We start from the raw sequence: 25,046 nt of genomic DNA, 5'->3' as shown, positions 1-25,046 counted from the left end.
GCCTTGTGAAAAGTTAAACCCCCACAAGGAGAGCGAGATGAAAGGTCCTTGGAACCAAGTGATACAAATGTGATGATTTTCCCTCCTCTCTGGCAGCATGACTTTGAAAAAGGTGGTGATGGTGAGCCCATAGAGAACTTAATTCCCTGTTAAATTTAGAAGTTGTGCTACAAGGTATGCATCAATAGTTCTGCTATAGGTGCCATACAAGGTGGGACTAGGAAAGGTTGGTGTCCTTTCTGTTTGTTTGTTTGTATAAAAGCAGAGGAAACTTACGGTGTTCCAGAGGTGACAGTAGATGTTGATGAAGCAAGAAGACCAGCAGCTTTTTCATTATTGCCAAGAGAGATTGAGCCATTCTCAATTTGATATCGACACCTGTGTCACTTGGAACACTGCCTAACTGGATGCAGATATCACATAAATAGTCACGAGTGGTTATTCATTAGTATGACTTTTACTGTTCAACTTCTGTAAGCTGCAACTGTCTAGCAGAGACAAAGGCATGTCCATAAGACTGCTAGAATTAGAAACAAGGCACAAAACATTCAGCTGTGATGGCTGCAGATCACTGAAACAAAGTCTTGTGGTGTTGAGAAAAATATCCTTTTTTCCTTTGATCTTTTCTCAATGAAGCTGGATGTGTCTCCACAGAATGTAGTCTTCAACTGAACATACACAACTCTATTTTGTTCAGGAATAAAAAGATGAGTGTCTGCAGCCTGCAGCATACAAGAGATAAGACCATATGATCTAAAGGTCCTTAAAACATCTTCCAAGTAACTCTAAATAAATCTATTACGTGGAAGTATTGGAAACAGCCCCTTTCTACAACATGGACATTTCCCACGGCAAGTGTCATCATCTCTCTGTAAAGGTGCAGGTCTGGTGATCTGTTGAGCTTGGGACTGTATAAACTCAAGGAAAGGATAGTCCATATCTCAAACAGTCCATAATGTTTGAGTAAAAGATGAGATAGATTAGAAACAAACAGATACAAACAGATGGGGAAACACAAGGTAAGACTGAAATGATTACATGGTTAATGAGCATCAACTGCAGCATGCCAGCTGTAGCTTCTTAGTCAAATTCTTGTGTGTTGACTAAATATGTACTGTGGTTCTATATCAGCAAATACCAGGTCTTTATGTATGCCCATCCCTTCAATTTTCAAGAGATGTTTGGATAATGTCTTTAATAATGTACTTTAACTTTTGGTTAGCCCAAAGAGCTCAAGCAGTTGGAAGATCTTTGTAGGTCCAGTCTAACTTCTCTGTTCTGTTCTATCCTGTTTACCTACACTTGTGAGATATTTTTATGATGGTTACAGAAAACAGATCCTTTAAGCACCTAGGAGATGCACTAGGAATGATGTAGGTGCCTGAGTTAGCTAACAGAACATATCTTTCTGTGTTCTCTTAGAAAAGGGACTTAGATGTCCAATGAGATTTAGCTGTTCAAATCATTTAGGCATGCCAATGCAACCCAAATATTGCCTATATATAACTTTAAACATCTGAGCCTTTGAATTGCAGTGCTATGCAGTGATGAATAAATGCCTACTTGGACATAGAACAAAGATACTTGACTAGCTGAATAGGCAGCATTTGAATTGTACAGAACATACAGTTATTCTGCTAAATGAATGGCTGTTCACTTACTTATCAATAGGAAAAATTGCTCTTTCTGTTTCTGAGCACACAGTATTTGCAGTAAGGAGGACATGCATACAAACCCCCAAAATCTATTTCACAAGCTCTTGAGTAGACTTGTGAAAATGGAACCGGTGTATCTTTTTGTTGAGGAAATCTTTAGTGGTTTGGACAAAAATGACCGCTAGTCCTATGGACACTCAGGATCTGCATTCATCCTGAAGCGTGCAGCCTGATAAAACAGGATTCCGAGTCTGACTTACTTCTGTTCCTATCTTGTTCCATCAGAACTACATCTTGATCCTGCATTTGGTCTAGATAACAGTAGTGAATACAAATCATTCCAGGCACTGCTTATAGACTCAGAAAGATATTCAGTTATGTATTCATTTGAACCCAGTGGACTTGAGAAATTCAGGGACCCTGCAGTTCATGCAGAGTTTTTCCTCTAGCAAAATCAATGTATTTTTTGAGTAAGTCAGCTTTGGAAATGCTGTCTTTTTCTGTGGAAGATCGTTCTTCACCCAAAGCAGTGGTAAAATGCCGCATAAAATTAGGATCTGAAACTTCCTTAAACTTTACTAGAAGTAAAAATAGAAGTGAAAATCCACAGTCTTAGCTTGCATAAGCTGGTGCAGATCAGCTATATGACAATTATCATGTAGATCAGCAAGGTTTGAGGTTGCTTAGCTGGCTGACCCACGTCTCCTATTGATCATTTTTCCAGCTGAAATCATCACGATACTGATTTTTCTGAGGTAAAAAGAAGGCAAACGAAATGTCAAGAACTTTAAATACAACAAAAGCACAGCGCATTATCCAGTCTGTTTTCAGAGCACCTCTAAGAATTCTGTGAGCTTTGAAAGTTGTGGGATTTGAACATCATTTCTGGTTTGCATTTCCCTTGCACAGACAAGGCTTCCTTTGGGGAGCGTGGAGCAGTCTTTTGTTTTGGTGCCCTTAGTCCTAACATCACTTGCAGATGAGCCAGCTGAGCCAGCATTAAACCACGATTGATTGAAGATGTACCCTTGTGAAGAGATAGGAGTTGCCTAAACTTCTGTTACTGTTGCAGTCTAACTCCAACCAGCCAAAGTCTAATTTGGGTACACAGCAATACTCTTGCCTTCTCTGCCAGGTGGATGTTTGATCTATCATTTTCATTAGGTATGGACTTTCATGAAAGTTTGTTACCTGATATAAACTGCAACAAAAATATGCAAAGCTCAGCCTGAGCAAATAAGAGAGAGAAAAAAAAAAAAATCCACAAAGAAAGAATGCTTGTGGACAGAGCAAGGTGCTTGATTTCACTTCTCTTCAATACGAGATCTGGTAGGCAATGTCTAAAGGAGATATTTAGGGACCAGAAGGACATCAGTGCTCTCTTCAATCAGAAAGAGGATTTTCATTTTTGCTACAAACTACTTGTAAAAAGGCCTAAACTGCTACTCTAGCAATTTGAATTTCTGTCAGCTCACTGAAGTTGTGGTGAGTTTAGTAACTCACACATTGGCCTGTGTACTATGGCTTTCATCCTTCACCCTTTCCGTCCCCAGTTATCAGAAAGAGAAATACAGGGGGAAAGAATTAAAGCAAGGAAGACAGAGGAGAGGGAGAGGTTCAGATTTGTTGGGCAGCCTCAGCCCTCAGTCTCAGCCTCTGTACCAATGCAGAACTGGAAGAACATGCTGTGTAAATATAGTATTAAAAAAAGCAGAGAACATACTAATGCTCTGTGCTTCTATGAACTGTTTACCCACAAATGTTATTAATTCCAGGCAAATGGAAGAGAGTGAGAAGCAGGAAGCTACTTGCTCACAGTAGTAGTGGGCAGCACAGCACAGTCACACCAATTGTAAACCTCCTTGTCTTGCACTGCTGAGTCTTTCATCTTATATCTTCTTCAGTGTCTTGAAATTGCAATTTGATAGCACTGATCTGAAACTTTGGACCTACAAGGGTCCAAATCCCACATAATAAAGGAGATATTTACATTCCTTTAGTAGAAAGAAGTTAATAACGATCACTAGAAACACCATTAAGCTACAGCACACAAAGCAGTTTGTTCCATTTGGAGTGTCAATTGCACAGTACTCTAAGATGAATGCATGTTGTATTTCTTTCATGGTTATATTTAAATCTGTGTTTTCTTTAATTTAAATCTGCTCTATAAAGATCTCAGCAATTTGAAACAAAAGTATGCTTTAAAAAAAGGAAAAAAATTGACATGATAGCATCCTTCATGCCAGGCTGGCCCTGTTGTGTTTTTACATTGAGGGTGCATTTTAATTGATGAAATGTGCTACACAGCACAACTTGAAAAAGTAACAACCTTTAGTTACCATTTGGAAATGTGATGGAGGTGCCAGAAGTTAAACTCTTAGGACTAAATGAAATAACAGAAGCTCCCTATCCTTTCTTGAAGACGCTCATTAGTTTTCACTTTCTCACATTCTGTTTGCCATGGATTTCATCCAAGAATGACGGATGTAGAGTTATTAAGCAAGTGATAGTTTCAAAACTCCAAGTGTCAGTGCTCAGTGTGGAAGCTCAGTTACCTTGCAGAGGACAAGAGGTTTAAGTACCACTACCCTGAAGCTGGCGTAGCAGAGGGAATGATCACATGAAAAGGTACTGACAGAACAGACTGAAAGACACGAGTCAGTTACAGGAAAGGACAAATAAACAAATGAGGAATGTTTGGGGAATAACCTGGTATTTGAATGCTTCAGCACACACGGGAAACCAAAAAAAAAAAAAAAAAAAAGGAAATAAAAAAGGAAGGACTATGAATACATGAATATGCAGAAGGCAATTGAACAAGAACCTTTTCTTAAATTCAGTCCAAGGGCCAAGATGCCAGGGGTATCTCACATCCACAAGGCCTCTTGGAGGGAAGAGGACAATCAGTGATGTTTCTGGCTATGGGCTTAGAAGAGAGATCTGTGTGTACAGGTCACACATCTGGGCCTCCCAGCATAGCCAGACCCAGTCCATGGGACATTCTCCACAATTAATGCACCAAGGGCTACCCATAAGGAACCTGCTGGAGAACGTGGAGGGCAAAAGTCGCAAAGCCTGGCCTTCAGCTGAGAAACAGAAAAGCAAGCTGCACGTCTGATCTCTCCTTATTTTATCTTCCAAGTGACATCACTGCCACATTACCTTTCGTACCAAAGATTTATCCGTTCCCAGACTCAGACAGATATTTCATGTGGCTCTGTTCACTTCTATTTCCTGCTGCACACTGACACCGAATGACTCATGCCCGTGTATTAAACTAGACCCAGCAATTCCATTCTTTTTTTAAATTCCTTTTCCTCATTCTTCTGCACTCGATGGTTTTGCTTGCAAAATGAAAAATAACACTGGAAAGAGCTGTTAACATAGTTTATTTTCTATCCCAGATGCAGTAAAATCAGAACGGGGTCCACATGAAAAGTCTGCTGCACAATTCCTTCTTTAATATCCAGGCTCATGACTTTGTGTGTATCAGGTGAAATCAGACTATGCAGTTCCTAGAAGTCTACCTGCTCCTGGTGCTTATTTTATGTATCAACCTGAAAGCCATCAGGGTCACATTTAGAACTGATGTATGACCTCTCCTTCTGTAAGCGTGGGCTTCTTTGTTTAGCTACATGATTCAGAATTATTTGCAAATATTTTATTTATTTCTGAGTCAACTTAGAGATTCATTGCTAACATCCAGCCTGGCAATGGATTAGTCTGGAGAAAACTTTTCAAAACAGAGGCTCTTCCTAGGTTTCCACTGCTCACAGCTATAGGAGGGCTTACAAGAATTTCCCTACACAAAAGCTGAGCAAGGGGAGCAGCAAGGAGAGATTTGAGGATTTGAACATCAGCTGTGAAGTACTGAAGTAGGTCACATACTCTTCATCACAGGAGGTCCTAAAGATCATACCAGGCATCGGAAAGCTGACTGTGCTTCTGGATAGCTGGATGTGCTAGGTGTCCTCTCATGTTCTTTTTCCAGCAAAATTTGTGGCAAATTTGGAGAATTTTTTTCAAAATTAGAATTCTGCAACATTTGCCACCAGGCTGAGAAGACCCTTCTGGTGATCTTTTCTGGACACAAAAAACTGATTAAGCCTACTGGATTGCATATTAGTTAATAGTTATTTCCATTCTCGGGAGATTTTAAAGCTGGTTTATCTCTGCACTACCAATTATATCAGTCAGAATTTTTAATACACAGTTTGCTGATGAGTTCATGACAGCAGGGCTGGTCTGCACCCTGAGAGATCCTGTGCGATCTTCTCTCCAAAAGCAGAGGTTTACTGTAGCAGAGGTTTGTCTGGTGAGCTCTTCAGCATGCTCTCTTACAGCAGGCAACAGCATCCTGGCCATGTCTTAAGGAGGTTTTTTATGAATGAAAGACAAGAGTCTTTCAAGACAAGAGTCTGGAACAAGAATATGAACAACAACATCTCATTGAGAACAGAAGTATTTCAGAGACTCCAATGGCACATTCCTAACAGTAGTAAGAGATGGTGTAGAGTAATAAGACTGGATTTTCATTTGAATTATGGATGGGAGAAAGAATTTCTGTCCCAAAAAGCTTACAACAGGGATAAGCAATTTTTTTTGTTACCCACTTGTGCTTGACATTTTTCTAGACTTTGTGATTTGATTTTAACCTGAATCAATTTGTCCACCTTCAACACTGCTCAAAAAAAACAGGAAAAATATGCATGACTCTGATAGATATTATTGAAAGTTGCTAAATGTGGGTTGCAGAATGACCCACGGATCTTCCTCAGCCTGAGATAGAATCATGTCTGCCAGGTCAGTATGACTTTAGCCTAAAAGATATATTCAGATTGAATGCATATTCAGATTAATTCTAACTCTGCTGTAATGCACAACTTCTACAGAGAAAACTTGTCAACCCATGGCTAACGTTAAGATACTTTTCATTTCAAAATAGCCCACTAACATCTTCCCTACTTCCATTACTTCTGTTCTGGAGGTGAGACAGAGTGCATGGAAGGATTGCTTTCAGGCTCTATTGTAAAACCCAGAAAAACTCACACTGACATCACATATAGTCAGATCAAGTTCCAAGGTTGCACGTCAACATTTTTTTTGAGTGGTGCTGGCTGTGCACAGAGGCCCCCACATCACGTTACATTCTTCTGTAGAAAAAAGGATGTGGGAATTTTTTACCCTTCCAGAGACAGATCTCTTTGGAAATCACATTTGTTTTCTCTGTAAGTACCGGAAATCAATGGATGTGAAAAGCTCAACAGTTGACTTTAAACTGCCTCTTATGCTGGTATCACTTTATAGCGGGGGAGGGAGTGTGCATGCACATGCACTCACAGCTAAGGTCTTAATTCTATCTCCAGATGTTGTGCATAATCTAGAGGTTTATCTTAATGAATTATTTCTGTTATTACTACAGGCAAAGTGAGATTTAATTTGATGTGTGATATATCCCTGGATTAACTACCCTTTGGTTTTATTTGCTTCATAATGGTGAATTTTTGTTTATAGACCCATTTTTGTAATTACATCCCTGAGATCAGAAGGGCTACAGCAATGCTACTCCATCCTATGGGAGATCAGAAACCAATTCCCTTCTCCCAGTCCTGTTGTCAGCTGGGGCTGGAACAGAAGCTGCACAATATGATGTGCACCATTTTGTCTTGCTTAATAGCAGGATTACAGGACAACGTACATTGAATCAAGAGACTCTCCTTGGCAGAAAAGACTGCAATTACCACTTGAGAGATGTATGCAAAGTCGCAGAAAAGCTTCACCTTGAAAAGTAACAATTGTGTGTGTTGTAATAGGAAGCCAAGCCTTCACTCCATCCTCAAAGATGCCACGCAGGCTGGTAGTCATAGCACTGGGACACTCTTCTCCCTTTCTCCCATTGAAGCTCTGGATTTTCTGCACCATCCAGCCCAACCCCTTCCTTTATCTTCTAGCTGAAAGGTTTGGGACCACCATACCCACTCGGGTTCAAATTCACAGCATCTCTTTAGTAGTTGCAAGAGAAAGAGAAGCATGCCCCACATCCAGCTCATCTTATCCCAGACAGCCCATCCCCAGTGTGGGGGAAGGCAGAAGAACAGGGCTGGGAGCTCCACAGCACAGAGCAGGACATGATGTTGCAGTTACAGGAACTGTGACAGACCCTTACCTAATCCCCTGGGAGCATATGATATAGCACACATGCAGAATTGTGTTTCACAGTGATCTTAATTAGTATTACTCATAACAACAGAAGAAATCAGTGTAAGCACCAGGAGAAGTGGAAACAAACAAAACCCATCTGGGCCTCAGCACACCCCCCTGGAGATGCTTTTCTTTGGACTTCTGACTTAAAGGAGAGAGCCTCCAAGCCACAATGGAGCCTCCAGTGGGCACTTTCACGAGACCAGCCTGAATCTATGAAGCTCAAGCAGCAAGTCAGGCTTCTTGGGGGGGGTGGAGGTGTTGGGTTCAATCTCTACTCAGTCATGCTTATAATATTCGTATTTCCTAGGTATGCACCACATCAGTGAAGACAAAATGTTTTCTCATTAACAGACAAGAATGTTTGAGTCCATTAAACAGCACTGTGCCAAAGCCTCCAGTTCATAAGAAGTATCAGCAGATTTAGGTCATACGGCATGTACTGTAATTTTTCCTGTTCTCATACACTTTCATTGAAGGTTTATTTCCACTTTTTTTTTTCTTTTTTTTTCTTCCCAGCCATTAAAATCAAATGTTGGGACGTGTAAGTAAAAAAATAAAATCTGTTTGGATCAGTACAAGATGCATTCAGAGCTGACACCAAAGCTGTCTTCAAAATCACCTACTATTGAGAGAGCAGAGGACTAAAACTCTACTTCCTGCTTTTTGCCAGTTTAAACCAAACCTGTAGTGTTGTTTTACTGCCTTGGGAGTGTGAATTTCAAATGGACCTTAAGGGTGGAAGCTGATTTAAAAATATTATTCTAAGAAACCCCAAAACACAAGCAGCATTTTTATGAGTGAGAACCTAGAAGTATGCGTCAACATTTGTAAACATTTCTGAGGGATGCAAGCAACATAAATCCTAGGACTTTAAAGTTGTCAGGAGGTCAAAGCCACATTTTCTTTACCCATATGAGTAGTCTTCGTCAATCAATGACTGTAAATAAAGCAAGCTAGACTTAGCCTGAAGTCTATGGCAAATAACTTGAGCAATCTTTTTCCCCCCAGGAGGAGAAGCTCAGCATTCCTTGGCCTGGCTTTGCACAGCCACGGGGCAAGATCAGCCATGCCCTCCCCCCAGCTCTCCATGTGGTCCTGCTTTTCCTGCTCTCAGCACCGTGGGACGTGGTGGCCCTTCTACTGTTGCTTTGCTGTGTCCAAGGCACTGCCTCTCCTCTGCCCTTTCCCTGCAGCAGTGCTGGGATCCTCAGCCTGGTCCTTGCATAGAGAAGGGAAGGCTGTGCTACAGAAAGGATGGGAGCAGCAGGGCAGGAGTCTTGCCACACGTCCCCCTTCTTTGCACATTCAGCTAAGGCATGGGGCTGTCAGGCCCTTGTAACACTGGCTTTGGTTTTTTTAGTCCACAGAGGACTGTTAAGATAATGCGGCTTGACCTCACCCAGTACCAAAAAGAACTGAGTAACCATACTAACAAAACTAAACAGGTCTTCCACAGATTTAAGAAGTTATTGTAGAGCATTTATGCTGATAATAATATTCCAGCTACAAATTTCTGGAGAAAAAGTGTTGCAAATTTCAATTTAGGGTACTATTTTTGCAAGGAGTGGAGGCTGTGTCTGCCACTTGCCTTCTACTGCAGTAGGTCACTCACTTTTTTCTATGTTAAAAAGGTAAAATAAATTCAATACCGCTAAAGAAACTATAAAGATTTGAAGACCATTATTGCAGATTTTGTATGTGCAGTGAAAGGCAAATTGTTTGCAGCTACTATTGATCAGGGAAAGCTGAGTTAATGCAATTGCAGAACATAAAATGAGGGAATATAATAAAAATTAAAAAAAAAATTAATAAACCAGTCACAGAATCTGAACTTAAAAAGCCAATGAATGACATGCAAGAAACCACTCCAGAGAAATGAAACTCTGTCACAGTGGGTATCAAAAGTGCAGAAATCAACTAAGGCCTCACCACTCAGACCTTTAGGAAGTCCTGTCTATGCTCACTGTTTTACAGAATTAGTAGCTGCAGTTGAAACCGTTTTCCTGATTGTGAAGTGTCAGCAAGGTCTTCACCTGCCCTGCAGTGGAAGTGCATCTTTGAAGTCGTGCTCTGTGCTGCAGAGTAAGGAATCTGAAAAGTTTGTGCAGGAGGAAAGTGCTGGTGTCATCAGCCTACAGACAGAACAGCTAAAAATGGAAAATTTCACAGGGAACTGGGGTCCAGTTACACAGTGATGCAAGATGTCCTAAAACAAAGTACCCATTTTAACAGTACCCTGTTGTGAGAAGAGCAGTGTTATCAGTGTCAAAAATCATGAGTCAGACCCCACAGAAATCACGACATTGACTAGAGAAACAAGAGACAAGAGAAATTAAACATTTGTCCTTTATGTTTGTTACACAAAATTTTGACTTTTCTGATTTGTTCTGATTTTCAAGCTTTGTTCTGTTTCCATGAAGACCTGGATTGCATTTTGTTTTGTTCCAAAGCTCAGATTAATGCTCACACTTAGGTAACTCTTGCCTTGAGTAGAGTCTGCTATGAGGTGTACCCCAGGCCGCATGTAGCATGGGCTAAGGCAGAAGTTTTTGTCAAATGACATAAAAAAAAGATGATGCCCTTACTCCTCAAGATATGCAGGTGAATGAATTTAGAATCATACTATCATAGAATCCTTAGAGTTGAAAGGCACCTTTAAAGGTCATCTAGTCCAAATTCCCTGCAATAAACAGGGGATAAACAGCCATAGCTAGATCAGGTTGTCCAGAGATTCAGCAACAGGTTTTGTTAAGTATTATGTGAAGGGAAAAAAACATTCCCCCACTTTTCACAATGCAATTTCTCCCCGAGCCCTTGGGCAGGATGGATTTCAGCAACTGCTCTGAAGGATGCCCTGGCCTCTGGCATAGGCTGGAGGTGGAAGCCTTATTAGCAATAAATAAGGAAAGCAAAGTCACTGCTAAATGTGCACTTATGTTTTCGTCCTGTACAACAGGATTTTCTTAGCACTTTTAATCCAGACTGGGAAGCAAGAATATCCTTTTAAAGTGTCCATCCAAAAAGAGATAAAACATATTTCTTTCATAGGCCATATATTTAGCAAAAGAAATGATGCTTTTAAAATGGGATGTCCAATATCTGGTGACTAATGGATGACAAAGGGGTTGCAGGGTACTTTATTAAATGTCTCTAGAGACAAAGAAGTCAATTGCTACTCACCACGTTGATTTACAATGATAAAGATTTTTTTTTGTAGGAACCACTCTGGCTTCTCACACCTCCTCTTGCTGCTCAGGGCACACAGACAGAATGCTCTGCTTTTTTTTTCCAAGAGGAAAGAATTTCTCTCTGAGCTAGGGCTGAAAGAATTTTCTGGTTATCCTTACAAACCCATTAGACCCACAGGCTGGTGGTACCAGAACACTGCTATCAAGGAAGGGAATGATTAGACCTCGAAGAAGCATTATGTCAGATTTAGTAGGAACTACATTGTTTTACTGGTATCGATCTCTGTACTTAAACCATTCAAAAATGAAACAAAATAAAATGTTTCTCTGTATTAATTAGTTGTGGAAGAGGAGAATGCACAATTTCACCCAAATTGTCACTAAAAAAGGAGAGCAATAAAGCTGGGACAGAGCTGGGGTGCAAGGGAAGCATACTGGAAGGGTGTCCTTTGATACCTGGGTCAGTGACTGTTGCATACCAGTGTTAGATCAGAAGCCCCAGACAACCTCAGCAGAAATAATTGCTTGCATCTATGACACTACTTGCTACTTGTGCTTTGCCTTTTCTTTGTGGTTTTCGGTGGTACAACCCACTTCACGGTGCTGATTCTCAGCCTGACACAACTTCCATTTGTTTCACTCTGTCCCAAACTCTCTGTCACGTGGAGCGCTCAGCATTTACTGCAACAAAACACATTATCCTGTGTCTGGAGCTCAGACTACAAACACTGTATAAGTGAACCCCCTCTTTCTCTAAGTCCAACCTTATTACTACTGTGACTTGGGAGAGAGATTCTGGGAGTATAGCAAAGACCAATTTTTAACAATTAAGAAGCAAAACAGATAAAGGAGATCAGAGAAAAAGCTGCTGATTTCCAAAGCCCTGTCGTTTCACAGCCTCATGGTGTGCTAAAAACTAAGTTCACTGAGCAATACCCTTGCTGATGCAATACTGGAGGTGGACAAAACAACTGTACTTGGAGAAGGCTACATAAAGATGAATTGCATCTTCAAAGAAAAGAACTTGCGACGTGAAACTTGTGATGGGCTTGTGAGGGTGTCAGCGTGACAGAAGCCCTGGGGTTTTCAACAGGCTGCCCATTGATATGAACGGCGAGGTCACGATGGATCTCAGGGATCCATCAATCACCGGGGCACAGACTGCAGGCATGGCATAGCTGAAGGGACGCAACCACTTCCATAGCGCTGGCTGGGTTACACAGCCTCTCATGCCTTTAAATGGAAGCAAGTTAATACAGATAAAGCACAGAAATGTTGTAGCATTACGAAGGTATATTAGATCTTATTGCACGAGGTCTTGCACATGCCTTTTACTCAAAAAACACAGAGATCTATGTATCAGCTAACTCATCACTGCTTTGCTTTAAAATGGCTAGCAAATTTCACAAGAGGAGTTATTTTAAGGCTGTCATTTTAGAGGATGAAGTTATCAATTCTCTATCTTTCTGCAGATAATCCTGTTACGGGATAACGTGATTTTAGGACAGTCCACTTCTAAGGACAATCTTTTCAGGCTTGTCTGATAGAAGTTCCTATGTCCTTCGTAACTTTTCTCGTGAAAAAAAAATGGAAAAACCCTAACTTTCTATTACAACTGTTGACTTGTACTTCAGCTAACTTTACTGATACATTGCACATTGTCTGTATCTTTAACTGAGATTCTCAGTTTAACTGAATTATGCAAATATATTGGAAGAGTAGTTATCCAAAGAAGGCTGCAGCCTGCCACACTCAAATACCGTGCTAACACACCAATGCATCCCTGTCTACACCACTGCATTCATCTGCTGCTGTTCCCACTGACTTTTCCTTCATCGCATCCTCAGAGGGCAGCAATGTGTTACCTCTGATGTTTTAAACATGGGGAAAGTGGGGCACAAACAGACAAACAGACAACTCCCTGGTCACAAGGGAAAGGGAAAGGCAAGGACAGAACCCACATGATGATCCAGAGCAGAAGCAAAAAATCCCTGCCTCCCCAGCTTTTCCTCCTTTCGTTTGCACAAAGATTCCCAAGGAAGTTGTTTGGTGAAAATTTTACATTGACTTCCTAGCTAGAACTCAGACATTCAGTTTGGGCCCTTGCTACAGAATATCAGCACACTGACACTGAAAGGTATTTCAGTTTATGACAAAAATTAATCAAGATCTTGCAGGTCAGTGGTGTTCTTCAGAAGCAGATTGTCATTTCCTCTTTGTTTGCTTTCTGGAAACAAAACCTTAGTTCTTTAAATCCAAAGAAGTCTAGTTTGTATCTCAGCAAGAGGAAATACACAACTGATGCTGAAATTCAGTGCTATTATTTGTATTTATTACAACAGCATTTAGGAGCTTGGAGTATGGACCAGAAGCTGACTGCGATAATTGCTGCACAGTAAAAAGGACAGCCCCAGCTTCAGAAATGCTGGGTAGAAAGCAGAGAAAGCATTGAAACAGCAGAATGTGGGAACTGATATGTTTTCACATGTTAACTGGTAATGAACTGCAATAGACACATTACATTTTCAAACTGCACAATGGTATCTCAGCACTGAGGACTTCCTGCTCATTCTCACCTTCATCTTTCAAAATACAGCATTTGGCTGCTTACGAAGCATTTTCCCTACCCTAAAAGAAACCTCAGTCATTTTCTTCAGTCTAAGTGAACAAATGGCTCAGTGTAGGTTCTGTACTCCAACAAGGTCAAAATCTATGCGAGCAAAAGATTTTAACTCAATGATAACATATTCATGTCCTGCCTGGGGAATAGCACTGATATTTTGTGCTATAAAGCAGGAGGTGAATTTTTCTAATTCAGTTTATGTTTCAAACTATTCCCTTCTATTTCAATGTTCCTTCAAAGGAAAGACAGCTCATTTCCTTAAGAAACTGTATCCATCCACCAAATGTTATTTCTCACTGTACATAAGTAATGGGAGATTTCCTACTTTTTGCCCGCTGCTGCCCTATAGATTTAATATGTAAACTGGGAATGTCCAGAATATATTGCTTGGCACAAGTCAGTGAAGTTTCACCTGTGAGAACACAGTATGAATTCAACCTTTGGCTGCCTGTATTAAACCACAGGGAGAATCTACACTTAAGTGATGTGAAGTTCATAGATTAGACACAAACCCACAAAACCAAACTCAGGGAGCAGCATTTGGGACTGCAGAGCTCCCTGCCCCTCTGACTTCATCTCACTTGAGCCATTATAGGAGAGTACCTTGTCCTGGGGCAAAGATGCTCCAGGTAGAGGAGGGGTGATTGTTGGGGTGCAGCACAAAGCAGGTTTTAGCCCCTACCTGTCCCATCCATACAAAGCAGGACAGGCTGTGCTGCTGCCACTGTGTGCTTCCTACCAGCCCCAGGTTTCTGACTCCACAACAGAGCAATAACTGGGAGAGGATGCTGAAGCACAAATTCTCTACCAGAAGCCTGATTGAGAGAGGATAATTCTATCCATTTAATGAAGAACGCAGAGCAGAAGTGACTGATACTCTGGAAGTGAGCATGCAGGGCATGAGGAAAGCAAACTTGTTCTCACATTTTGTAGCAAAACTTCCTTTTGCAATTTAAAGTTAGCTTAAACATTCAGTTAAGCTTAATGTACAAAGCACCTGATATTCCTTGCTGTGCCCTGCAGCGAATCCCCAGGATTCACTTCCATAACCCCAGCGTATCCCTGATCTCAGCTCCACAACAGGTGAGTGAAATTTATACCACAGTTTGCCCTTTCAATTTCACACGTTTCATTGTGAAATTGAGAGCTAGAAGGAGAATTATTCCTGGTTTGTATGTGATTTCAATTCTCACTTTTTCCTTTTTTTTTTTTTTTTTTTTTTTTTTTGTTCGTGGACTTGCTTTCATGGATCAGTTTGGGTTCCAGATGATCCAGACCTTAAGTCATTATTTTCTTGTTGTCACGGGTCAACTCTTACCTTACCTCATTTAAAATGTGAGGCAAGCTGCACTGCTCTAAACTTGAAAAAACAGCTCCAACTATCTCTGCTAGGAATGGAGTGACAGCCAAAGTTCTGATTAACTTCACCTCTTCTGTGGCTTCTGCAACAAACACAAACTGCTGTGAAATCTTTTCCAGCAGGGTAATGGAGGGAGGAAAACGGTTGGCTGTAAGTTTGAGAATTATTATTCGTATAAACCCATTCACACACCTATCACTTGGGACAAGCGAAGGGCCAAAGACATGCCAAGCAATTACACAGCTACATAGGTCCGTGCACAAGATATTCCACCTCACGTTGGCTGTAATTTGCACTCACTAGGTTGGCACTAGCTCTACCTGTGTCAGATGGCAGCAGAGAAAACAACTTTTCTGGGAGACTAAACCCATTTCAGTTTTGGCCAAGCCATGTCCTTATTTTGAAAAGTCTGATCATCAACAGCAGCACCTGTCAATTTAAAGTGGAAAAAAGGTTTACAAAACTCAGACTCCTTAGTCCTGAATTCCCACGTCACTTTCAGGACCCTGAGCAGAATCAAATGCCCGGAGCCTGGTGGTGACATTGCTGCAATCGCCTGCAGCTACCAGGGGGTTCCTGGGGAGTAATGCTTGGTCTTAATCCTGAACTCAACCAAGAAAAGGCTTTTAAGCAGGTTTGTATTCTCCCTCATTATGCATTTGAGTTGAAAAGAACTGGGAAACCAACTGTTTCCTAGTTTAGCTGGAAGGACAGAAGAGCCACCATTCTCAGATCACTGAACTTCACAGCAGGAAAGATCTTAGCAAAGCAGGAAGAGAAGTCAAGATCATTATTCATCTCACACAATGCGTCTGCAGATGCTTAAGGGCCTAGAAATGGACTGAGGTGGCTGCAGAGTAAGTCCTGGTGTTGTATGGGCCAGTGTTCAGTACTGGATATGTCAATCAGCCTTTTTTTCCCTACTGGTAAACTGAAGGCTGCAGTTCCCTGCCAAACAAAAGTGACTTGCTTCATTCTTTTTCACATTGTATTTCCAAGTCTTCATTCAGTTTTGCAGAGCACCAAAGCCCACTGATGCTGTAGAACAGGTGATGGGAGAGGACACTAGAAGACAGACAGACTTATTCTGAAGGGTTCCTGAAGTCTAAACAATTCAGCACCAATGATAAGATAGTCAAGGACCTGTTGGACCCTTGATTTCAACCTTTTTTTTTTTTTAATAAATATTCAGTTACTTGAATACTTTGATGTGATGCACAAGAAGCCAAGAGAGCAAATCAGCAGTGCTAAGGGTGCCTCTGTTCTCTGTAGACAAAAAAGGATGTATGTTTACCACAGTATTGAGCTGTCTGAGCGGTCTTAAAGAATATGCTCCAAAAAACTGACCTCTTATTCTGTGAACAGATCGTGGGCAGGACAGAGAAGCCTCCTCACTTGAATTGCAGTATAAGCTTTGGATATAGATTTCAATCTTAGACTCCTATAGCTGCAATCTCGAAAACCAAACCTCCTGTTGGATGAGGCTGCAAATTTGGAGAAGTATGAACAAGACTGTTAAAAAAATTAGTTATTGCAAACACCAAGTCCCACAGGACTAGTCTGGCACAGCACTGTAGATGCTTTCTGCTCTTTGCTTGCCCCAAGAGGACAGACAGTTCACAATCACATCTCCCTCTCCCAGTAATGTTGTGTTTTGTGCTGCTGCCTCTACTTTGCCATGTATCTGCCAAATGCTGCAGGTGCTGAAAAACAAAGGTGAAAGCACCCATATGGTGTGTTCAGATCACAAAATCAACTCACAGTTTCAAAAGCCCAAAAGGACCTGTTTTTTTTCCCCTCATAGAAAAACCTAATGGGGAATCTGTGGAGTTACATCCAAGTGCCAAGGCTTATGAAAGGATATATTGTGAATCTCTTTTACAAGATTCCTTTCTTGGTGGAGATAGGTCCTCTGGGATTCCCTTTCATGATACTGCTAATCCCATGTATTTCAAATTTATGATGCACGTTCCCTGGAATATCAAGATGACTTCAAGAACACAGTGTGGATTGTTGTGCAAGTTTTGTTGTGATATTCTTTTTAAGATTTCTGAACTCAAGCCTTGACTGTGCTCAGGCTTCCTTTTACAAACAGGAGAGATAGGAAACTCGAGTTATTTGTATGTAATGGTGTGTTCTCTGCTAATGTATCCTAATGCTCTTGTACAGTACGGGGGTCCAGGGTTTCTCCTGGGATCAGTTGTGCAAAGACTCAGGATTGGGTGGAAGAGGAATTCTATGTAGGTTGTGTGTGTGCATGTGAAGTGTTTAGTTCATATGTGTGGTGCTTTCCTGACTGCTCTTTCTACATTCAGTGACTTTTTTTTCGGAATCAAAATCAAGCTGAAAATACTTTTTCCTTTCTACACAGACAAAAGGTAACTGCAAATATAATATTTATTTCTAGTCATATTTCTCTGCAAATTCCAATATCTGGAAATTAATGTGCAGCTGCTCTGCTGTTCCCTGCTGCATATAGGTAAGAGGAAGAGATGGGGGTGCCCTTGGAATAAAAAACTTCCTTTCGAATGTGCCAGTTCCCCATGCCTCTGAAATCCTTACTGCTTTCAGTGATAAGCTGCAGAGGGCTTCCAAGCATGTGCCCAACTGAGGCAAAAATGGCAGGTCAGTGAGAGACAAGCTGTTTTAGGCAATATTCACTTCCAATGGAAAGTAAACACTGAGAGTTTTTGTTCTAAAATATCATACTATGTGATATTCTACCGTGCCCTTTTCCAGGATGAGTTTAATTTGACTTGGTGTAATAAAGAAAAGATTCCAAACAACACAAGTCACATGATGCCTTCTTTGTGTCAGAAACGTTTTTTTTTTAATAAGGCTACTTCCAAAAAACTATAAATTTATCTCAAACTGAACATTTTTTCTCCCTTCTGTTTGCCTTCTCCTTAAAGAGAATACACTTTCTCTATGGAGTATGGTCTCTTTTTAACCCAAAAGCACAGTCTTACATCTCATCTCTGAGCCTCTGCAGTGTCTCCTGAGCACAGCAAGTTCAAGTTTACAGTTCCAAAACAGCATTTAGAAATGGAAACCCACCCCCAACTCTTCTGATAAACAATCCAGTCAATCCCTAGGAGTATCAGGAAATACAGGAAAACGATAGCGCTAATAATAAAAACAAGAGCTGCCATTATTAACAGCGCAGCTATACAAAGTGCAAGTTAAACAAAGCTCATTTAAACATACTCTACTTTAATTAGATTTACTTTAGCCACCTAAAAAAATCCCACAGAAGCACTGGGGGGTCCCACTGCCGCTCCCTGCTGGGTTCCCACCTGTCTCTGCCAGCTTCGTGGCCCCGAGTCGCAAAACCTGGTAGGCTGGGGCAGGAGATGGGCTGCCAAGCACAGCTCACTGCGGGGAAAAGGGTGCTGAGCAAAGAAGCTGGCTTTGCCTAAGGTTTGCCATGCTAAGGGAAAAAAAAAGAAATAAGTACTACTTAGAATTTTCTTTAATGAATCAAAACAACAGGCTTCAAGGCAGGGAAGAAACCTGCTATTCCAAGTAGTTTTTGTACTCTCGCTTGAATGATACTAAAAAAAAGGACACTGTTTCTCAGATAAGCCCCAACGTAATAATCTTGCATGTATATATATATTTTAAAAAAACAACCATACAGAGATATAGAATACATCAGGAGCAGTGTCTGTGTTTGGCTGTCTATTTGCACACGGGACATGTTTCCTCCCTGGCACAATCTCAGCCCTGGGTGTGCTCGGAGCCTGGCCCGCATCCCAAGGCAGCGGCGGAGCACCTCCGGCAGCACGGTGGCCCCCATGAGCAGGGTCTGTTTCTACATAAACAAGCCTGGGATCAGCTAAAGTTGCCGCTCACTGGCAAATGAAAATAAAGAGACAATTCAGAATCAAAGGTGAGTCAAAGAAAAAATATGTCCAATAAGAGGAGGCAGCCCAGACATCAGTCAGATGCCAAAACATGTGACAGACCCAGAGGCAACTCCAAAACAACCAAACCAACTGCCTGTGGAGTCTGCCAAGGAGCCAGATGCTCCTGCTTAAAAATATCTTCCGCTGCCTTGGCATCTGCATTTTCTGCCTCTCTGTCAAAAGAGGAGGGAGGGAAAACGGGAAAGGGGTGCGGGAACAGGGGTGGGGGGACGGCAACTAATAATATTTTTTGCCATTTTAATTCTAACAAATTCTGGTTATTCATTTGCAGTTTGTCATCATGTCACCCGAGAGCAAAACAAAACCTCATCCTGGCACAGACTGGGAAGGGAAAAGCAGACAAAATCTTCTATGCAGAAAGAAAAAAATGATGAGAAAGACCCAATTCCACATTGCTGCTGGTGGCAGGGTAAGAAAAAGCCAAAACCTGCATTTCCACCTAAGGAAGTGCCCACGTACCCAGGCTCAGAGCCGGGCAGGGTTTGCTCCAGTTCCAGCCATGTATGAAGGCATCGCTGCACCACACCAGCTAGGGTATTCCATGCTGCACAGCAGGGCGGGGCAGGAGAGAGATGTTCCAAACACAACTACTACTGCCCCCAGCCACAGCACAGGGTCTGGTTCACAGAGGCTGTGGCCGTGCAGTGCTTAAAGCCTTGCATCACAAAAGTGATATTAACTTACTGATCCTTTGTTGCTGTGGTCATTGATTAAAAACAGCAAATAAAGCATACATTCTGGAAATGTTAGAGTATTCAATGCCAGAGAAAAGCACAGTCAGAAAGGAGGAATCTGCACAGTGTCTGTTCTAAGAGGAACTATAATGCAAAAGGTATTATTGCATTTCATTTCAACTGAAGGTCTTTCTCTCTTGTACAAAAGTTTTCATTGGAGAATAAGCCTGTTCAGAAATTAAATTGCAAAATGGATTTGTTTGCATTTCCTGAGGCTTTAAGTGGGAATGGGGAGCCCCACGCATGCTGTCCTGCTGCCACCGACCTGAGCGGCTGTGATGCTGGCTGGAAAGCAGTACTGATGATCAAAATGGGGTTGGTGTAAAATTAAGACTCCATCCTGTGCTCTTGTAATTGAACCACCAGATCTTTGTGTGCTATTTGACTCATTTTCTCCTCTCAGCTGCATGAGGAGTCTCAAGCCTCTGATGCCCACAGAGCACAGAGAGAAGGGGAAAGCTTCCCGATGCAGGCAGGGCAGGTGCTGGTCTCACAGACCCTCTCTGTCCCTTGACCATCCTGGCACCTCTGGGCCTGCCTCCAGCTCTTCTGCACCAAAGGTCTGAACCCTTCACCAAGGATCAGCGTTGCACCTCACGTGCTGAATTTTGTGCCCTGAACTCATTTGTGGTGAAATGTGATCACAGTCAATAGATGAGCAACAGGAGCCAGAGCAGCAGCATGGCAGATCGGGACACTTACTGCAGATAAATGGGAAAAACTCACAGTGACAAACATTTCATGTGGGTCTGGTACTGATATTGTAAGGATTCTGAAGGTCTACGCAAACTGACTGATAGCAAAGGAGTTTCTAGCCCCACTCATGGCATACACAAATGTCTGTTAAAGACATAAATATTTAAAAACAACAGCTAGACTAAGAGGGTTAGCTTTCATTTTATCTAATTTGGCAAGCATTGGATACACCCACCAGAAATCATTTTATTTTGTGTAATTTAATAGCAGTTCTATTGTAGCATTGCAGCTTCTGACATACCGAAACAAATCAATGTGGCCTTTTTAAAGTTTCAGAATTAATATAGAGCTGTGTCTCAAACGTTAGATGGAAATCGGTGAAGATTAAAATTTGTCATTCACTTGTTTCCAACCTCAGCTGCAAAATTTATTTGCTTTCCTGCTTGTAATGCAGACTTTGATCCTTGTTCAAATATCACTGATTTTTTCGTTCCCTCATGTTTGGTCTGGTTCTCAGGTGAGAAATATTGGCAAAACTTGTTAGAATTACACCTGCCAACGGTAGCATACAGGCAAGCAACACGGAACTATATAAACTGTACTATGCATGCCATTTGGCTTATTACACGTCAGAATAGTATTCCCACAGAAATCAATCTAAGATTTTAATTTATTAAATCTTTTTTTTTTTTTTTCCCCCCACTTTCTTAAAGAGATAGATAGGGACATAGCGGAGGAAGTCAGACAACATCAAATAAAGTAGGTTCAGAATGGTCGTGGATGACCTTCACAATATGTGTTTTGCAATTTTGGGTGGATTAGAGGAAACTAATGATGGCTTTGAAATGAGCTTTTGGATAAAGCTCGGGAAACTCTAATCATTACAAATCCACTACTTAAAGGAACAATTCCGTATAGAACACTGCAGCTTTAAAGTATACATGTCTTCATTAAAGAATACATGTCTTCATTTCTTTCCTCCTCTGAACAAGCATACTTTGCTTTCACTTACTCTAGCCTTCTTATAGGAGCCCAGCCACCATTTTCATTTTCTGCCCTGCCTTTTAATTTAAGGGAGCCTATTGTTTTTCAGCATCATGTTGCCATTACGTGCCTTCTGCATTTGGTTTAGGACTCATAGAGTTAACAGGCTGGGGAAGAGAGAGAGGAAAAAAAAACCCACTTGCATTAAGCCTGAAGCCTGTCACCTTTTCTTGGCAATTACACTGCTAATGGCTGGGTCCCAAGCAAAGTGGCAAAGAATATCTCTTCTCACGTTCCCAACTCACAGTGCATTCCCAAATACCAGATGGTGTTTTTGGAATCCATTTCACTATGTTTGATATGACAATACTTTTGTATAATGTTAAATTATATATAACTATTTCAAATAGCCGCTATCAGAACAAGGCAAGAAAAGGAATATTAGACACAAGGAGGAAAGAGAGAAACTGAAGACTGAAGGTTCTCGTCTACTCCCGTTGTATCTGGTGTCTCAGATTTTTGTGTAATTTGAACAAAAGAGGAAATAAAAGTGGTTCAACAGACTAGCTCTCACAACAGTATTGTGCAGAAATGGTGCTGTTTCCCTCCCAGAATTTGGTGTACATCTTAGGAGACTTGCCAACTCTACAGGAGGCAAGTGCAAGATCATAAATAGTGCAGTGAAAGCAGGAGAAAAGGGGGGAAAAAACCATCATGAATAAACAAGTCTCACCGTTTTCTAAACAGTCTTTTTTTCTCAAAATTTAGGGAAAAGCAAAGTGCAGAAAATTCAGCAGGGGTACATTGGTACAACTCCATTAGCTTTAGTGGAGCCATGCCTGGCAGGAGCTAAGCATTTGGCCCAGACTATTTAAGTTAACGCACCTTACATCTATGTATTAAGTCAGCTATATATCCACTGAGGGCTAGTCTAACTCATTCACCCCAACACAGCCATTCCAGTTACACTGATGGACTGATAGGAGTTGGAAAACATCACTGGAAACAGGTCTGCAGATTTAGTTGCATTACAATTCATCACAGAAGTACCTTGGCCATTCCTCAGGAGACAAGCAGGACCTTAACCTTAGGAGGCACCAGGGCTGTCCTTCTGTTGGACACGCTCAAACAATTTCTTAACAGGAGGAAAATGCACTACAGAGGGAAAAATGCATTCGGGATGACGACCGTCACTTCGATCTACCTCTGCTGCCACTGTATCAGAATCCCATCATTCAGACACAGGTTAGTGTCATGATTTCTAAACTGAAATTGTTTATTTTAATGTAGCCAAAAAGTTTGTTTTCTTCCATCTCAGTTTCAGCTCAAGGCACATTTTAACAACCAGCAAGCTTTCAGGATAAATGCTTACTAACAAAAATGCTTTCCAAGCTTAACTGTAACATGAATATTGAAGCTATAAGGACACAACTTCACAAGTAATTTGTCTAGTTCAATCAGCTTTTTTTCCTGCATATGCTGCAAACCTGTGGTGTACACAATCCAAATGAAGGTTTCATTCATATGGCTATGCATAAGCAAATTACCACATTAGTGCTTACGTTTTACACAACAAAATACTGATTTTCCCTCTTGATTACTTATACTGCCAGCACACAGAAAAGATTATCAGCCCCTTAAAGGATCATACAGATCCAGTGACTACTACATAATTAACAATAACTTGTAGTAATGCAATTTAAGAGTCTTTTTAATGGGCATAGATGGCAGAATGTATAGCCCATCTTTCTTTGTCATCCTAGAAAAGGGGCCCCATGCGGAGCTGCTGGTTGCTGAGTGATGCTTTGTAGTCTGTACCAGACAGTTGCACAGTACCAGCTGCATTGGCAGGTAGCCGAAGTGCAAAGAGATAGCTGCCAAGCTATGCTATACAAAGGAAGCGGTGCCAGAGAGAAAGGGACCTTTGCATGAAATCACCTTTGACCCTGAAGCCAGCATGGATCCCATATTCATCAATTCCAGACAATTGCATCTTTCATTCCACCACAAACTATGATTAGAAAGGGCCCATTTGTGATAGTGATTGTTAGTTTACAGTTCCCAGAGATTGGATTATTTAATCTTTAGTTCTGTTGGCAGCAATATTTTCCCTAACCTTTTGTAATGGCACGCCAGTGATAATCTAACATATGTATATAGGGAGATGTACAGACAGGCACCTCCCGTCACCACCAAAACTGGGTGAACAGAGAAACATGCAGAGAAAAGCGAAAAGCCACAGCACATGAGATTCATGTTGAGTTGCAAACGTTGTGCTAATGTAGATCTTCCAGAATTTAGTCTGGAAGGTACAATCAGAGTGCAGCTGTATCTCAACTTCTGGCCACAGGATTCTGACTTTGTTACAGTTCTTTCCTTTAAAAACGAAAACTTTTGCTTTAGACAATTGAGAAATACCAGAGCTACTATTTTCAGACAAGAGCAGTTAGAACCTCTGGATTTCAGTTCCAGGTTCCAGATTACTTTATTTCTACATGCATTGACTGCTTGTAGTTCATACCAATAGAAAAGGAACATTAAACAAATTTCACACGTGCTCCTGAGAAAACCATGAGCAAAAGCAGCATTCGGGGGGTAAGGAGACAGTGCACAGCATGAAAGCAGCAGGGGAGTGTCTAGGCCTGCTCCCTGCTACTGCTCTTCTGTGTGCTTGGCTTTGACATGGTGAGTCTTATTGAAATCAATGCAAGTGCTCCCAAGGTGCACATGTATGTCAGCAACTGCAAGACTGGCATCTTAGCAAATGGGTCTGGAGCAGCCAACCCTTTGCACAGCACTTCCCTGAGAAATAAAACAACTTGTTGGCATAATCAGCAGACAAGTATAGAACATAAGATGTCTGAGCATATAACTCTTAGCAATGGCTTTCTATTGAATGCAGCAGAAAAAGGGTAAAACCCCCCAGCAGAGTCAAATTATAATTGGACTGGAAAGAAAAGGGGGAAAACAACAACAACAAAACAAAGTGCATCTATATAACTTGAATGAAAATCCTTTTTTGATCTGACCCTTGTCTAATCCTAGAGATGTCAGCTGAAGGGAAAAAACGCCTCACCTGAAGGCTGGCCGTATTGAGCTGCACCTGACTTCTGGCTCGCCTGCGAGACCGTCTGTTCTTTATTTTCACTCTGTATGAAGCTAATGGAATTTGCAGTTGATTAACCTCAAATCTGGAGTAATGATCCAGCCTGGGACTGCAGCTGGCAATGCTGGGGCTATTTGTACTTCTTAACTGAGTAAGACAGCAACAAGTCTAATGGCACAAAGGTAAAGAACCCAGGCAGAGAGGTAAATGTCAGAAGTGCATTAAAGTACTTGAGAATATAACCTCTGAGAGCATGGACAATTTTTCCCCTCTTGGTAAAGGGGTGGGAGTACCAACTCTTAGGGAAATTAATCACGAGATAATATAATAAAAAGTATATGGCTGCACTTACTCCATGTTATTCTACAGGGGACAATCAAGGCAACGGATTTACCCTTTCTGCAAACCAAATCCCTGCATTAGAAAAAGGTCAGCCACTGAGGAACGGCCTCTGTGCAAAATTTAGGAGACAGAGTCCTAAAACTCATCTACAACTTCTGCTCATATGAGCGAAAGTAAAGTCTTCATAAGATCAATGCCACAAAATAGAATTTGCAGTAGTTTTAC

At 41.3% G+C, this 25,046-nt stretch overlaps 2 long non-coding RNA genes across 3 annotated transcripts in view; one reads left to right on the top strand and one right to left on the bottom strand.

Annotated features, from left to right (window-relative positions):
• The window catches only part of LOC116235365 (uncharacterized), a 137,966-nt gene that overhangs the window by 44,388 nt on the left and 68,532 nt on the right, over positions 1–25,046 (bottom strand). The gene's annotated exons all lie outside the window — the stretch shown is intronic.
• LOC149916915 (uncharacterized) lies at positions 18,711–24,647 on the top strand. The gene is made up of 4 exons (XR_016468990.1): positions 18,711–18,922; positions 19,231–19,368; positions 22,517–22,618; positions 24,419–24,647. It is a non-coding gene; the product is annotated as an uncharacterized LOC149916915 (long non-coding RNA).

This window comes from Phasianus colchicus, chromosome 9, assembly GCF_987193195.1.
Source record: "Phasianus colchicus chromosome 9, bPhaCol1.hap1.1, whole genome shotgun sequence".
NCBI classification, from domain to species: Eukaryota; Metazoa; Chordata; class Aves; order Galliformes; family Phasianidae; genus Phasianus; species Phasianus colchicus.
Note: the sequence above shows the minus strand (reverse complement) of the source record. Positions and strands in the feature narration are given on the sequence as shown.